At 39.5% G+C, this 14121-nt stretch overlaps 1 pseudogene across 1 annotated transcript; it reads right to left on the bottom strand.

Moving 5' to 3' along the window:
• Window positions 1–6927: 6927 nt before the first annotated feature.
• On the bottom strand, window positions 6928–9056 carry LOC306644603 (transcription factor Dp-2-like; annotated as a pseudogene). Its single transcript has one exon. The product of its transcript is annotated as a transcription factor Dp-2-like (transcript).
• Window positions 9057–14121: the final 5065 nt, after the last annotated feature.

Genomic DNA, 14121 nt, shown 5'->3' with positions numbered 1-14121 from the left:
CGTTTTTGTTACTATTGCTTTGTAGTAGAGTTGAAGATCTGGTATTGCAATACCCCCTGTTTCACTCTTCCTGCTAAGGATTGCTTTAGCTATTCTGGGTTTCTCATTCTTCCAGATGAATTTCATAATTGCTTGCTCTATTTCTGTAAGGTACGTCATTGGGATTTTAATTGGAATAGCATTGAATCTGTATAGCACTTTAGGTAGTATGGCCATTTTGACAATATTAATTCTTCCTATCCAAGAACATGGAAGATCTTTCCATCTTCTAAGGTGTTCTTTAATTTCTTTCTTTATTGTTGTATAGTTCTCATTGTAGAGGTCTTTCACCTCTTTTGTGAGATTGATTCCCAAGTATTTTATTTTTTTCGAGGTTATTGTGAATGGGGTAGCTTTCCTAATTTCTCTTTCTGAAGATTCATCACTTATGTATAAAAATGCGTTGGATTTATGAGCATTGATCTTGTAACCTGCTACTTTACTGAATTCACTTATGAGTTCTAAGAGTTTTCTGGTGGAATTTCCAGGTTCCTCTAAATATATAATCATGTCATCAGCGAACAGGGATAGTTTGAGTTCTTCTTTTCCAATTCGTATCCCTTTAGTTTCTTTGGTTTGTCTAATTGCTCTGGCCAGAGTCTCAAGAACGATGTTGAATAGAAGTGGTGAAAGAGGGCATCCCTGCCTTGTTCCAGTTATTAGGGGGAATGCTTTCAGTTTTTCACCATTTAGAATGATATTAGCCATGGGCTTAGCATAAATGGCCTTTACAATGTTAAGGAATGTTCCCACTATCCCTATTTTTTCTAGTGTTTTGAGCATGAAACGGTGCTGTATTTTATCACATACTTTTTCTGCATCTATTGAAATAATCATGTGATTCTTGACTTTAAGTCTATTGATATGGTGAATGACATTTATTGATTTCCTGATGTTGAACCAACCTTGCATTCCTGGGATGAAACCCACTTGATCATGGTGCTCTATCTTTTTAATATGTTTTTGTATGCGATTTGCTAAAATTTTGTTGAGAATTTTTGCATGGATGTTCATTAAGGATATTGGTCTGAAATTTTCTTTCCTCAATGAGTCTCTGTCTGGTTTAGGTATCAGTGTGATATTGGCTTTATAGAATGAGTTTGGGAGGGTTCCCTCCTCTTCTATTTTATGGAATACTTTGAGAAGTATTGGAATGAGCTCTTCTTTAAAGGTTTTGTAGAACTCGGCTGAGAACCCATCTGGTCCCGGACTTTTCTTTGTTGGTAGGGTTTTGATGACTTCTTCTATTTCAGTACTTGAAATTGGTCTATTTAAATTGTGTATGTCCTCCTCGTTCAGTTTAGGCAATTCATATGTCTCTAGAAACCTGTTGCTGTTCTGTTCTTCTTTTTGTAGGGCTTTGAGCTGTAGTGTTAGGTCGTTTATTTGTTGAGTTTTACTTCTTTTATTAAATGCGCTCCATGAAATAAATTTCCATCTAAGTACTGCTTTCATGGTGTCCCAGAGATTTTGATATGATGTTTCTTTGTTCTCATTTACCTCTAAGAATTTTTTAATTTCCTTCCTAATATCTTCTGTTATCCATTCATCGTATAATAGCATATTGTTTAATCTCCAGATGTTGGAATAGTTTCTGTGTTTTACTCTTTCATTTATTTCTAACTTCAATCCATTATGATCTGATAGAATACATGGTAGTGTCTCTATCTTCTTGTATTTACTAACATTAGCTTTGTGGCATAATATATGGTCTATTTTAGAGAAGGATCCATGTGCTGCTGAGAAGAAAGTGTATTTGCTCTTGGTTGGATGGTATATTCTATAAATGTCCGTTAAGTCTAAATTATTGATTGTGTTATTGCGATCTATGGTTTCTTTGTTCAATTTTTGTCTGGAAGATCTGTCCAGTGGTGAGAGAGGTGTGTTAAAATCACCTAGTATTATTGTGTTATGGTCTATTTGGTTTCTGAAATTGAGAAGGATTTGTTTGACATACATGGATGAGCCACTGTTTGGGGCATAGATGTTTATGATTGTTATATCTTGCTGATTTATGCTTCCCTTAAGCAGTATGAAATGACCTTCTTTATCCATTCTGACTAACTTTGGCTTGAAGTCCACATTATCAGAAATGAGGATGGATACTCCAGCTTTTTTGCTGAGTCCATGTGCATGGTATGTTTTTCCCCATGCTTTCACCTTTAGTCTATGGGTATCTTTTTCTATGAGGTGAGTCTCTTGCAGGCAACATATTGTTGGATCTTTCTTTTTAATCCAATCTGCCAGTCTATGTCTTTTGATTGATGAATTCAGGCCATTAACATTCAGGGTTATTATAGAGATATGATTTGGTTTCCCGGTCATTTGGTTCAGTTTTTAAATTTTATTTATTTATTTGTTTGACACAACTTGATTCCTCCTATATTTGACAATTCCTTTAGGATAATTCCTCCCTTTGCTGATTTGCTTCTTTGTTTTTCATCTCTTCCTCATGGAATATTTTGCTGAGAATGTTCTGTAATGCTGGCTTTCTGTTTGTAAATTCTTTTAGCTTTTGTTTATCATGGAAGGATTTTATTTCATCGTCAAATTTGAAGGTAAGTTTTGCTGGGTATAAGATTCTTGGTTGGCATCCATTTTCTTTCAGGGCTTGAAAAATGTTGTTCCAGGCCCTTCTAGCTTTTAGGGTCTGGATTGAAAAATCTGCTGATATCCGTATTGGTTTCCCCCTGAATGTAATTTGGTTCTTTTCTCTCACAGCCTTTAAAATTCTGTCTTTATTTTGTATGTTAGGTATTTTCATTATAATGTGCCTTGGTGTGGGTCTGTTGTAATTTTGTGTATTTGGAGTCCTATAAGCCTCTTGAACTTGATTTTCCATTTCATTCTTCAGATTTGGGAAATTTTCTGATAGTATTTCATTGAATAGATTGTTCATTCCTTTGGTTTGTTTCTCTAGGCCTTCCTCAATCCCAATAATTCTTAAATTTGGCCTTTTCATGATATCCCATAGTTCTTGTAGATTCTGTTCATGATTTCTTACCATCTTCTCTGTTTGTTCAACTTTGTTTTCAAGGTTAAATATTTTGTCTTCAATGTCTGAGGTTCTGTCTTCCAGGTGTTCTATCCTACTGGATATGCTGTCTATGGAGTTCTTAATTTGGTTTATTGTTTCCTTCATGTCAAGGATTTCTGTTTGTTTTTTTTTTCAATATCTCTAACTCTTTATTGAAATGATCTTTTGCTTCCTGTATTTGCTCTTTTAACTGTCGATTGGTGCGATCATTCAATTTCTGCATTTGCTGTTTCATCTCATCATTCAGTGTGTGCATTTGCTCTTTCATCTCATTGTTTGCTTCCCTGATCATTTTAATTATTTACATTCTGAACTCCTTTTCTGTCATTTCTTCTGCCATGCTGTCATTGGGTTTTATTGATGTAACATCTAGATTTGTTTGCAGCATTTTCTTTCCTTGTTTTCTCATATTGTTCAGGTATCAGTGGACCGCTGAGATGTTGCAGATTTCCTCTATTGACTTACAATGTCCCTGAAGATTTCTATATATATCCCCTCTTAGCCTTCAGTAGGCTGAAGTCTTGGAGGAAGTTGATAATGTGGTGCTCCACAAGGAAGCTGCCTCTCTAGGAATGGTGGCCTTCAGGTGGGGTATATTCCCTGCTAGTGGGCAGAGGTGCCTCCACTTGTTGACCAATGGCCATCCAAAGGGGAACTAGGCTGCGGGCTGAGGCAAGGCCTGTTTAGGCCTGTGTCTCTGGTTTTACTGTCCTTTTGGGGAAACCTCACCCAGCAGGGAAGACTCACCCGGTGGGGAGTTCTTGTCGGTCAGTTCCCCTCCTAGAGGTTCCCCTCAATTTACAGCTACCGCCTGGGTTGGGCTGCCTTCCTCTGCCAAGTTCCCAGGGGCCCAGCCCTACCTCCTGGACCTGGGAGCCTCACCCTTCGCAGATGAATCTCCTTAGGCTGCCCCTCCTCAGAGAATCTGCCCACAGCCCTGGAACCTTCACTCCGCCCCTAAGCGTGTCTCTGTGGGGCTCTTCCACCCAGAAGCCTCCTAGATCCTGGGACCCTGCCCTGCACTTAATTGCCTGGCTATGCGGCCCCTCCTCTGAGCAGCCACCTGGGGCCCCATACAATCACTCTGAGTCCCAGAGACCCACCGCATGCCTCTTCCTCCAGACAGCCGCCCCGTATTCCAGTGCGGTCACTAGGAGTCCAAGCAACTCACTGCGTGCCTCCTCCTCCCACCAACCGCCTGTTGCCCTGGGCAATACTCCGAGTCAAAGTGATCCGCCTCGTTCTTCCTCCTCCTCCAGGTAACCCCCCGGGTGTTCAGGAGCGGTTGCTCTGAGTGGCTCTGAATCCACGTGACCCTCTGCACGCCTCCTCTGGGCAGCCGCCCGGAGCTCTGGTGCAGCCACTCGAGACCAAGTGACCCACTGCGCTCCTCCTCCAGGCAGCCCCCCTGTGTTCAGGAGCAGTTGCTTTAAGTCCAAACCACTCACCAATCGCCTCCTCCTCTGAGCAGCCGCCTGGAGCTCTAATGCAGTCACTGCGAGTCCAAACGACCTGCCGAGCTCCTCCTCCTCCTCCTCCTCCTCCTCAGGGCAGGCCCCGGTGTTCAGATGTGGTCTGAGTCCGAACAGCTCGCCACGTAGCTCCTCCTCTGACAACCGCCTGTAGCTCTGGTGTAGTCACTCCGAATCCAAGCGGTCACGCTCCTCCTCCTCCTCCTCAGGGCAGGCTCCGGTGTTCTGAGTCCACATAGCTCTCCTCGCCGCTCCTCCCCTGGGCAGCTGCCGGAGCCCCAGTGGTTGCTCCGAGTCCCAGCACTGTGCTGTGCGGCCTCCTGTACGACGCTCCTAGTTGTCCGAGTTCACTGCTCCAGCGGGGGGAGGGGTGTCTTGCCCGGCAGCTCTGCTTCACAAAGTTCCCTGCGTTTTGGGACTACTGTCCCATCCGGGATGCCTCCCCAACGGGAGAGAGTCACCCGGCTGCTTTGAGTTGGTCCCAAGTGTCTCAATATCTCCTCTTTTGAATCCTGAGTCCTGGAGCAACATGAAATACAGCCACCCTGTAGTCCTCCATCTTGAAACGCCTATATATTGATTCTTGATTTTACTTTTTCAGTTTTAGGAGTCTTGTTAAGGAAGTCAGTTCCTAAGCACACTGGTAGGCGCAGTGTGTCTGGTCTAGTGCCTACGTCTTTGGTCTACTTTGAGTTGAATTTTGTGCAGGGCGAGAGATAGTTTCATTTTGTTACATATAGATTTCCAGTTTTCCCAGCACCTTTTGTTGAAGAGGCTATCTTTTCTCCAAGGAATGCTTTTTGTGCCTTTGTCTAGTATGAGATAACTATGTTTATGAGGGTTTACCTCTGTGTGTTCTCTTCTGTACCATTGGTCTACATATCTGTTTTGGTGTCAATACCATGCCATTTTTGTTCGTATAGCTCTGTAGTATTGTTTAAGGTCTAGTATTATGATGCCTTCTGCTTCACTTTTCTTGCTAAGGATTGCTTTGAATATTCTGGGTCTCTTATTTTTCCAAATGAATTTTATGATTGCTTTGTCTATTTCTATAAAGACTGTCATTGGGATTTTAATAGGAATTGCATTAAATCCATGTAAGGTTTTGGTAGTATGGCCATTTTGACCATATTAATTCTGCCTGTCTAAGAGCATGGGAGATAGTTCCATCTTCTAAAGTCTTCTTCAGTTCCTTCTTTAGTGTTCTGTAGTTTTCATGGAGAGGTGTTTCACCTCTTTTGTTAAATTGATTCCCAAGTTGTTTTTTTTCTTGAGGCTATTGTGAGTGGGATAGGTTTACTAATTTCCCTTAGGTTTCACTAATAGGTTTCACTAATTTCAGTGGATTCATCACTGATGTATAGGAACATGTTTGATTTATGGATGTTGATTTTATATCCTGCTACTTTGCTGAATTCATTTATTAGTTCTAGAAATTTTCTGGTGGAATTTTTTGAATCTTCTAAATAGAGAATAATGTCATCAGCAAATAATGATAGTTTGGGTTCTTCTTTTCCTATTTGTATCCCTTTAATTTCTTTCATCTGTCTAATTGCTTTGGCTAGAGTTTCCAGGACTATGTTGAAGAGAAGTGCTAGAGGGCATCCTGTCTTGTTCCAGTTTTTAGAGGGAATGCTTTAAATGTTTCTCCATTTAGAATGATGTTGGCCTTGAGCTGAGCATAGATAACTTTTACAGTGTTGAGGTATGTTCCCACTATCCTTGATTTTGCTAGTGTTTTGAGTATGAAGGAGCGCTGTATTTTGTCAAATGCTTTTTTTATATCTAGTGGTATAATCATGTGATTCTTGTCTTTAAGTCTGTTGATTTCTGTATGTTGAACCAACCTTGTGTCCCTGGGATGAACCCACTTGATTATGGTGTACTATCTTTTAAATAGGTTTTTGTATGCAATTTGCTAGAATTTTATTGAGAATTTTTGCATCTATGTTCATCACTGATATTGCTATGAAGTTTTCTTTCCTTGATGTGTCTTTGGTTTTGGATCAGAGTGATAGTAGCCTCATAGAATGAGTTTGGAAGGATTCTATCCTTTTCTATAATTCGAGGAGTATTGGTGTTAATTCTTCTTTGAAGGTCTTGTAGAACTTGACTGAGAATCTGTCTGATCCTGGGCTTTTCTTGGTTGGTAGGCTTTTGATGTCATCTTCTATTGCATTGCTTGAAATTGATCTGTTTAAATTGTGTATGTCCTCCTGATTCAGTTTGGGTAGGTCAGATGTCTGTAGAAATTTGTCAATGTCTTCAAGATTTTCTATTTTATTGGAGTATAAATTTTCAAAATAGTTTCTAATTATCTTGTGTATTTCAGTAATGTCCATTGTGATATTTCCTTTTTCTTTTCCTTTTTTTTTCATATTCTTGAAACAGACTTTTCTTTCAAGGTAAAAGTAATGACATTTGGTTCATTTTCACAAATTGCACACTGAGTGAAATCATACACTTACTGCAGAGAGTGGAGGCAAGCAACTTGGTCACAGGAATTTGCTGCTTTGTTTCACTGTGAATGAAAAAGCTGTATGAAATACACAGCTTTGATTAAAAGGATAGTTTCCTTCTCTGTGGAACTCCAGATTTAGAGTGCTGGCCAAAGGCAGTGCTGGCAGAGTGGTTAATGTACATGGAGACGCTATTCTAGTTGGCTTCCAGAAGGAGCCTGGGAAATCCTATGCACCATCGCATTGGCTAATGGTGATTTCAGTTTTACTATAAATTATTCTAAATGTCATTTAAGTACTTCGGAATGAGCGCTCGCTCCTTTCTAGAAGCTAAGGCAGCAGATTCGTAAAGCACCTCAACTAAACTCCCAGCTAGTTCAGCAGTTAATCTGTGCTCCTGAGTCACCAGGACTGACATCTACACCCCTACTGAACACCTCACTGGGGACTTCCATGTTCCCAGCTGCTGTGGCAGCCCAGGAAGGAGAGAAACACGATCATCACCGAGGGCTGCTCCTGGCAGAATCTCAATTCTAAAATGACTACACGGGGGACGCAGAGCCCGCCTCCTGCAGACCGCTCCTTCCCACGCCCATTCTTCAGGGATGGCTCCCCTCCTCAGAAGACCCGCTCTGTCCGTGATGTCATCTAGGGCTCTGCAGGCCAGTGTAGTCCACGCTATGTTAACTTTCATGTCAATCACCTCACCCTTCGTGTGATTTGCTGATCGTGTTTCTCTAGTTTTCACTAAACACAGTGCAAAGGCAAAGACGGAAGCAATCACCTCAAAAACAAGAGCTCACACTGAAACACACATGAGCATCCAACGTGAAAACTTGAGTTTTCTCCTGTCTTTATTCCAGGGAGGAGGAATCCTCCTAGTCGTCCTCTTCCTCGTCTTTAAAGGAACCGGGCATCTCTCCACGGGGTTCGGAGCAGTGAGAGGCCGCACTGCTGGGCTAGTGACTGGGGCGAGGAACTGCCCCCGTTGCTAAGGCCACTTCAGCATCCAAGCACAACCCTGGGTTTACACTTGACTGGGGTGGGGTGGCGCCAGTGGGCAGGTCTAAATTTGAAACTGATTGGGTAGAGTTCAAAAGTAGTCCCTGAATTAACCAGGAATGCCCGGTGGAGATTTTCTGTGATGTCTTTTAACGCCTTTGGCACCAGCGATTTAGCCGGTTTCAGGTCTTCCAGAGAGCGTTTGCCGGACTCCAGACCAAAGGACATTCCCATCCGCTTCAGTACTTCTATGTCATCGTGGCTCTCAAAGGTGTTGTCAAAGTTAAAGAGGTATTCAAATTTGTCACTGGAGATGCTGCAATCTATGACTTTTTTTTGTGCTTGTGTTGATGATTATAAATGGCGGCTGAATCGTGGAGTTGAGAGCTGGAGGTCCCTGGTTTTGCTGTTCATTTTGCCGATTTCTTTGTACTAGGTTTTTGAAAGCAATTTGCTGTAGGAGAAGTTCTTGTAACTGGGCTCACTTCTTTATACGTTCTATTCGCCTCTGCTTTTCTATTTCCAGGTTTTGACATTCCTGAGCAGAATTGGTAGGTAGGCCAATCCACTTGATCTTTTTTTTTTTTTCTTTGAGATTATGTTCATTGCCATTAACACATTTAAAGCATCATAAACTCTTCGCCTAATGTTCTTCTGATCATAAGCCAAATTGGCTGCCAAATGGTTATTTGAATTGGTGAACTCGGAGACCAGCTCATCAGCTACCTCATTATATGATGTTGTACCTTTCCGTTGAACTTTCTCACAAACTTTCATGGAAAAATGTCTCAAGCCTTTTCTGTTTTTATCTCCTTTTTTGCTTCGTTTATTTTCTGAAAAATTGGAGTCTATAAATTCTCTAGCCCGTTTTCTATCACTGGGGACCCAGCCAGTAGCTTCTGCTATGTGAGTCTGAGTGAACGTTTCTGGTGCAGGGGTATATGGACTCCCAGTCAGAACGCTTCCTGACCTGGTTAGTCTCTTTGGTGTGCTTATAATCATTTGGGGTCCAACATTCACATTTATTGGTCCTAAGGTTTTTTGGTAAAATTTTTGTTGGTGAGTTGGCACTGGAAACTGGAAATGCAACAAATGATATGTTAGCCCGCTTCCAGGACCTGCAGCCCACTATGCCCACACCTGGAGCTGCAGCTCCCCATTTGCCAACACATTTGGAAGCCAGAGCAACCATCTTGGATAATCCTGGAAACCCCATATTTCCTTTTTCATCACAGGTTTTAGAATTTGAGTTTTTCTCTGTCTTTTTCTTCATTAGCATGGCTAAGGGTTTATCAATTTTTTTTTTAAAGAACCAACTTTTTGTTTTGTTGTTTTTTTTCAGTTCATTTTTCAATTTCCTTGATTTCAGCTCTGACTGAAATTATTAATTATTTCCTGTCTTCTACCATTTTTAGTGTTGATTTGTTCTTTTTCTAGGGCATTGAGATGTAATGTTAGATCATTAATTTATTGACTTTCTCTTCTTTTAATGAATGAGCTCAATGCAATGAACTTTCCTCTTAGCACTGCCTTCATAGTGACTCAGAGATTTTGATATGTTATATCAGTGTTCTCATTTACTTCTAAAATTTTTTTAATTTCATCCCTGATTTCTTCTGCTATTCACTCATCATTCAATAGTGTATTATTTAGTCTCCAGGTATTGGAGTACCTGCTACTTTTTATTTTATTGTTGATTTCTAATTTTATTCTAGGGTAGTAACTCTATTTTTTGTATTTGCTAAAAGTTACTTTGTGGAATAAGATGTGGTCTAATTTAGAGAAGGATCCATGTACTCCTGAGAAGAAAGTATATTCATGTTTTTAAAAAATTTTTTAAAAAATATATTGTTAGTTGTTGATGAACTTCCTCACATGTTTATGGATGAAATATTCTATATATGTCCATTATATCCAAATTATTGATTGTATTATTTAGTTCTCTAGTTTCTTTGGTTTTTGTTTGGAAGCAAAAATCCAGTAGTGAAGAGGTGTGTTAAAGTCACCCCGTATTGTGTTATATGTTATGGTCCATTTGATTCTTGAGATTGAGAAGGGTTTGTTTGATGTATGTAGATACTCCATTATTGGGGTTACATATTTATAATTGTTATGTCTTGTTGATGTATAATTCCCTTAAGCAGTATGAAATGTCCTTCTTTATCCCTTCTGACTAACTTTGGCTAGAAGTTCACTTTATCTGAGATGAGGATGGAAACTCCTGCTTGTTCACATAATTCATATGAGTGATATATTTTTCCCATCCTTTCACCTTCAGTCTGCGGATGTTTTTGCCTATGAGATGAGTCTCTTAGTGACAGCATGTTGTTGGATCTTGTTTTTTAATACAATCTACCAGTATATATCTTTTTATTGATGAGTTTAGGCCATTAACATTCCCATTCATTTTGGTTTATTTGCTTTTTAAAAAAATATTTTTTAGTTGTAGGTGAACAAAATACCTTTATTTATTTTTATGTGGTGCTGAGGATTGAACCCCAGCACTTCATGTGGAGTACATTTCCACTGAGCCACAGCCCCAATTCTATTTCTGGTTTTTAATTGAGTTTGATTGTTTTCTCCTTTAGTGTAGTTCCTCCCTTTTCTGGTTTTCACTTTTTTATTTTTCATTTCCTCCTCATGAAATATTTTGCTGAGAATGTTCTGTAGTGTAGACTTTCTACTTGTGAATTCTTTTAATTTTTGTTTATCATGGAAAGTTTTTATTTCATCTTCAAATATGAAGCTTGATTTTGCTGGATATAAAATTCTTGGTTGGGATCAGTTTTCTTTCAGAACTTGGTAGATGTTGTTCCAGTATCTCCTAGCTTTGAGGGTATGGGTTCAGAAATCAGCTAAGATCCTAATTGGTTTCCCCCTATATGTAATCTGATACTTTTCTCTTGCAGTCTTTAAAATTCTATCTTTATTCTTTGTGTTAGGCATTTTCATTGTAATTTGCCTTGGTATGGGTCTGTTGTAATTTTTTACATTTGGGGTCCTGTAAGCCTCTTGTATATGATTTTTCCATTACATTCTTCAGGTTTGGAAAGTTTTCTGACATTACGTTATTGAGAGATAGTGCATCCCTTTGGTTTGTACCTCTGTGTCTTCCTCTATCCTGATATATTTTAAATTTAGTCTTTTCATGTTATCCCATAATTCTTGGAAGTTCTGTTCATGGTTTCTTACCATCTTCTCTGTGTGGTAAACTTTCTTTTCTTTTTAATATATGTTTTTTAGTTGTAGGTGGTCCTAATACCTTTTCAAAATTTTATTTTTATGTGGTGCTGAGGATGGAACCCAGGGCCTCATGTGTGATAGGTGAGCACTCTATCACCAAGCCACAACCCCAGTCCCTTATTTTCAAGATTATATATTTTGTCTTCATTGCCTGAACTTCTGTTTTCCAAGTGTCTGTTGGTGATACTTTCCACTGAATTTTTAATTTGGTTTATTGAGTCCTTCGTTTTGAGGACTCAAAACTTCTCTTCCAGGCGGTCCTGAGGTCTGAATGCTGGGACCTGTGTGCCTGTCAAGGAACAGCTGTTCTGTATCAGGCATATCAGGACCATGTGCTGAGGGCTGTGGGTTGGCCACATAGCTGTGAGCACTGGGCTGGTTGGTGGCTAGGGAGGGTGGATATTGGGGAAGCAGAGTCCCATCAGTCTGGGCTGCCAGACTGATGCTGGACCTGGCAGGACCAGGGGAAATGTGGATGCTGGACTGTGGAGGGAGTCAGGGACTGAGTTGGTGCCAGGGCCCAGCAAGTGCACGCCCAAGAGGGCCCAAGGAACCCAGTGGGTACCAGCCCAGCTGACTGGGTGAACTGAGAGCAGATGCCCTGTCTGTCCCGGTGTGCCCCAGGACTTGTGAAGCTAGGGAGAGCCTGGCTATCTCTTGCCTCTGCAGCAAGATGGTGGCTATTAGCACACCCAGCAGGAAGAACTCAGGTGTAACCCAATCTGCACGCACCTTGATATTGGGCTTCCAAGCCCTGGCCAGTGTCCCAAGATAGAGGTGGCCACAATCGGAGATGGCGCAGTGGTGGCAGACAGTGCGTTGGCCCACATACTCCTTTTTTAAAAAATTATTTTTTGTTCTGATCACATACATTATTGCATTTGATTCTTATAACAATAATTGTATGAGTTAAGTACTATTATTGTTCTCCTCTTTAAAGCTAAGAGTCAGAGAGATGTTAAGTAACTTGTTCAAATTCACAGAGATACATAGCAGAACTGAAATTCAAACATAGGTCTGTCAGACTCCAGAGTACATTTTATTTACCATTGCATGATCCCAGGAGTGTTCCCATTATACTCTTTTTCTCATGAGATATAGCATATATAACTTAAAGTATCTTTGTGTGTATGTTTGTGGGGATCTACTGTTTTAGACTTACTTTTATTTTATTTTATTTTTTATTTTTGATACCAGGATTGAGCCCAGAGGTGTTTAACCACTGAGGGACATCCTCATCCCTTCTTATTTTTATTTTATTTTTCAAAATTTTGAGACAGGGTCTTGCTAAGTTGCTAAGATTCTCAGGCTGGCCTTGAACTTGGCGATCATCGTGTCTCAGCCTCCTGAATGGTTGGGATTACAGGTGTACACCACTGCACCTGACTAGACTCACTTTTAAAAGTTGTTATATAATATGTTTAAAATCCTCAAGTCTTGAGTATATAACTCAAGGAACCTGTACATATGTACACATCCATATAACCACCCCCCAGATCAAGACAGGGAATAGTTCTAGCACTCCAAAGACAATTCTCAAATCTCTTCCTAGCTCTAACCATTCCCTCTGCCTAAGTAGCAGCTTATCTGGCCTCTATTAACCCGGATAAATTTCCTGTTCTTTAACATTTTATAAATGGAATCATACAATTAGCACTCTTTTTTGGTGTGACTTCTTTTATTTAAAATTATAACTGTGAGATTTATTCATTTTGCCTTGTGTGTACTTTATCATTTTTATTGCAGTGTATAATAAATTCTTAAAGCTAATGTTTCTTTTTGCTTTAAAAATAATATATTTTCAAAGCAGAAATTTTGGAAAATAGGAAAAAGCACAGAAAGGAAAATAAAAGTAACTGGTAAACTCCTCTTTCCAGAGATAATTATGGTTGAAGCTTTTGATTATACCCTACAAGTCTTTTTTTTCCCCTACACATACATGATTTCTAGATTTAGATTGTATAGACATTTCTGTTTTATAACTTGTTATTTTCCCTCAGCAGTTTATCATGAACATTTCTTGTGTCATTAAATACACATTCTTTTACAATGGTTTAAGAATATTTTAAAATCACTTTTATTTTTAAAATTATCCTTTTGGGGGGTATTCATGGCAGGGAAATATGTAAAGCATTCACAAGACACAAAACTCAAGGTAAAAAAGCATATGCAATGAAAATCCTCTCTCCTATCCATGCTGCTGATCCCTCTCTTCCCCCAAGGATTCAGGACTATCAGTTTCCAGTGTGTTCTGGAGCTATTCTGTACAGATATAAACAGATATGCATGCTTGTTATTTTCCCCCTTTGTTATGCACAAATGTTAGCATACTCACTATTTTTGCTCCTTACTTTATTTACTCAAAAGGATTTCTTAGAGATTGTTCTGTATTAGTATTTAAAGAACTTATTTCTCTCTCTCTGAAGTGGGGATTGAACCCAGGGCCTTTTACACATGCTAGCAAACTCTACCCCTAAACTATATCCTCAGCCAGTACCCCTATCTCCCAACTTTTTAAACATATAATTAAATACTTACCTTTTTCCTGTAAAGTGAATACAATTATTTAACACTGCTACATTGAGAGATTGTTTTTCAGTTGATCTGCAAAAAATAAAATGAAAATCTATGTTGTCAAGGTAGCAATTATATAATGGTAGGGGACAGTAGATTGCTCAAATATCTATGGAGAGAAATTAGGTAATACCTGCCAAAATTATGCATTTACTCTTTGACCAACAATTGTACTTCTCAGAATTTATTTTACTATATACGCTCACTTATGAGATAGTATGCATATACAAGGTTATTTATTTCTCAATGTTTGTAAAAGAAAGTATCAAGAGCTAAATTTAGCTGGAGAGAGCGG

The sequence above is a fragment of the Sciurus vulgaris genome (genome assembly GCF_902686455.1).
Source record: "Sciurus vulgaris genome assembly, chromosome: 15".
NCBI classification, from domain to species: Eukaryota; Metazoa; Chordata; class Mammalia; order Rodentia; family Sciuridae; genus Sciurus; species Sciurus vulgaris.
This window is presented reverse-complemented; position numbering and strand designations above follow the sequence as displayed.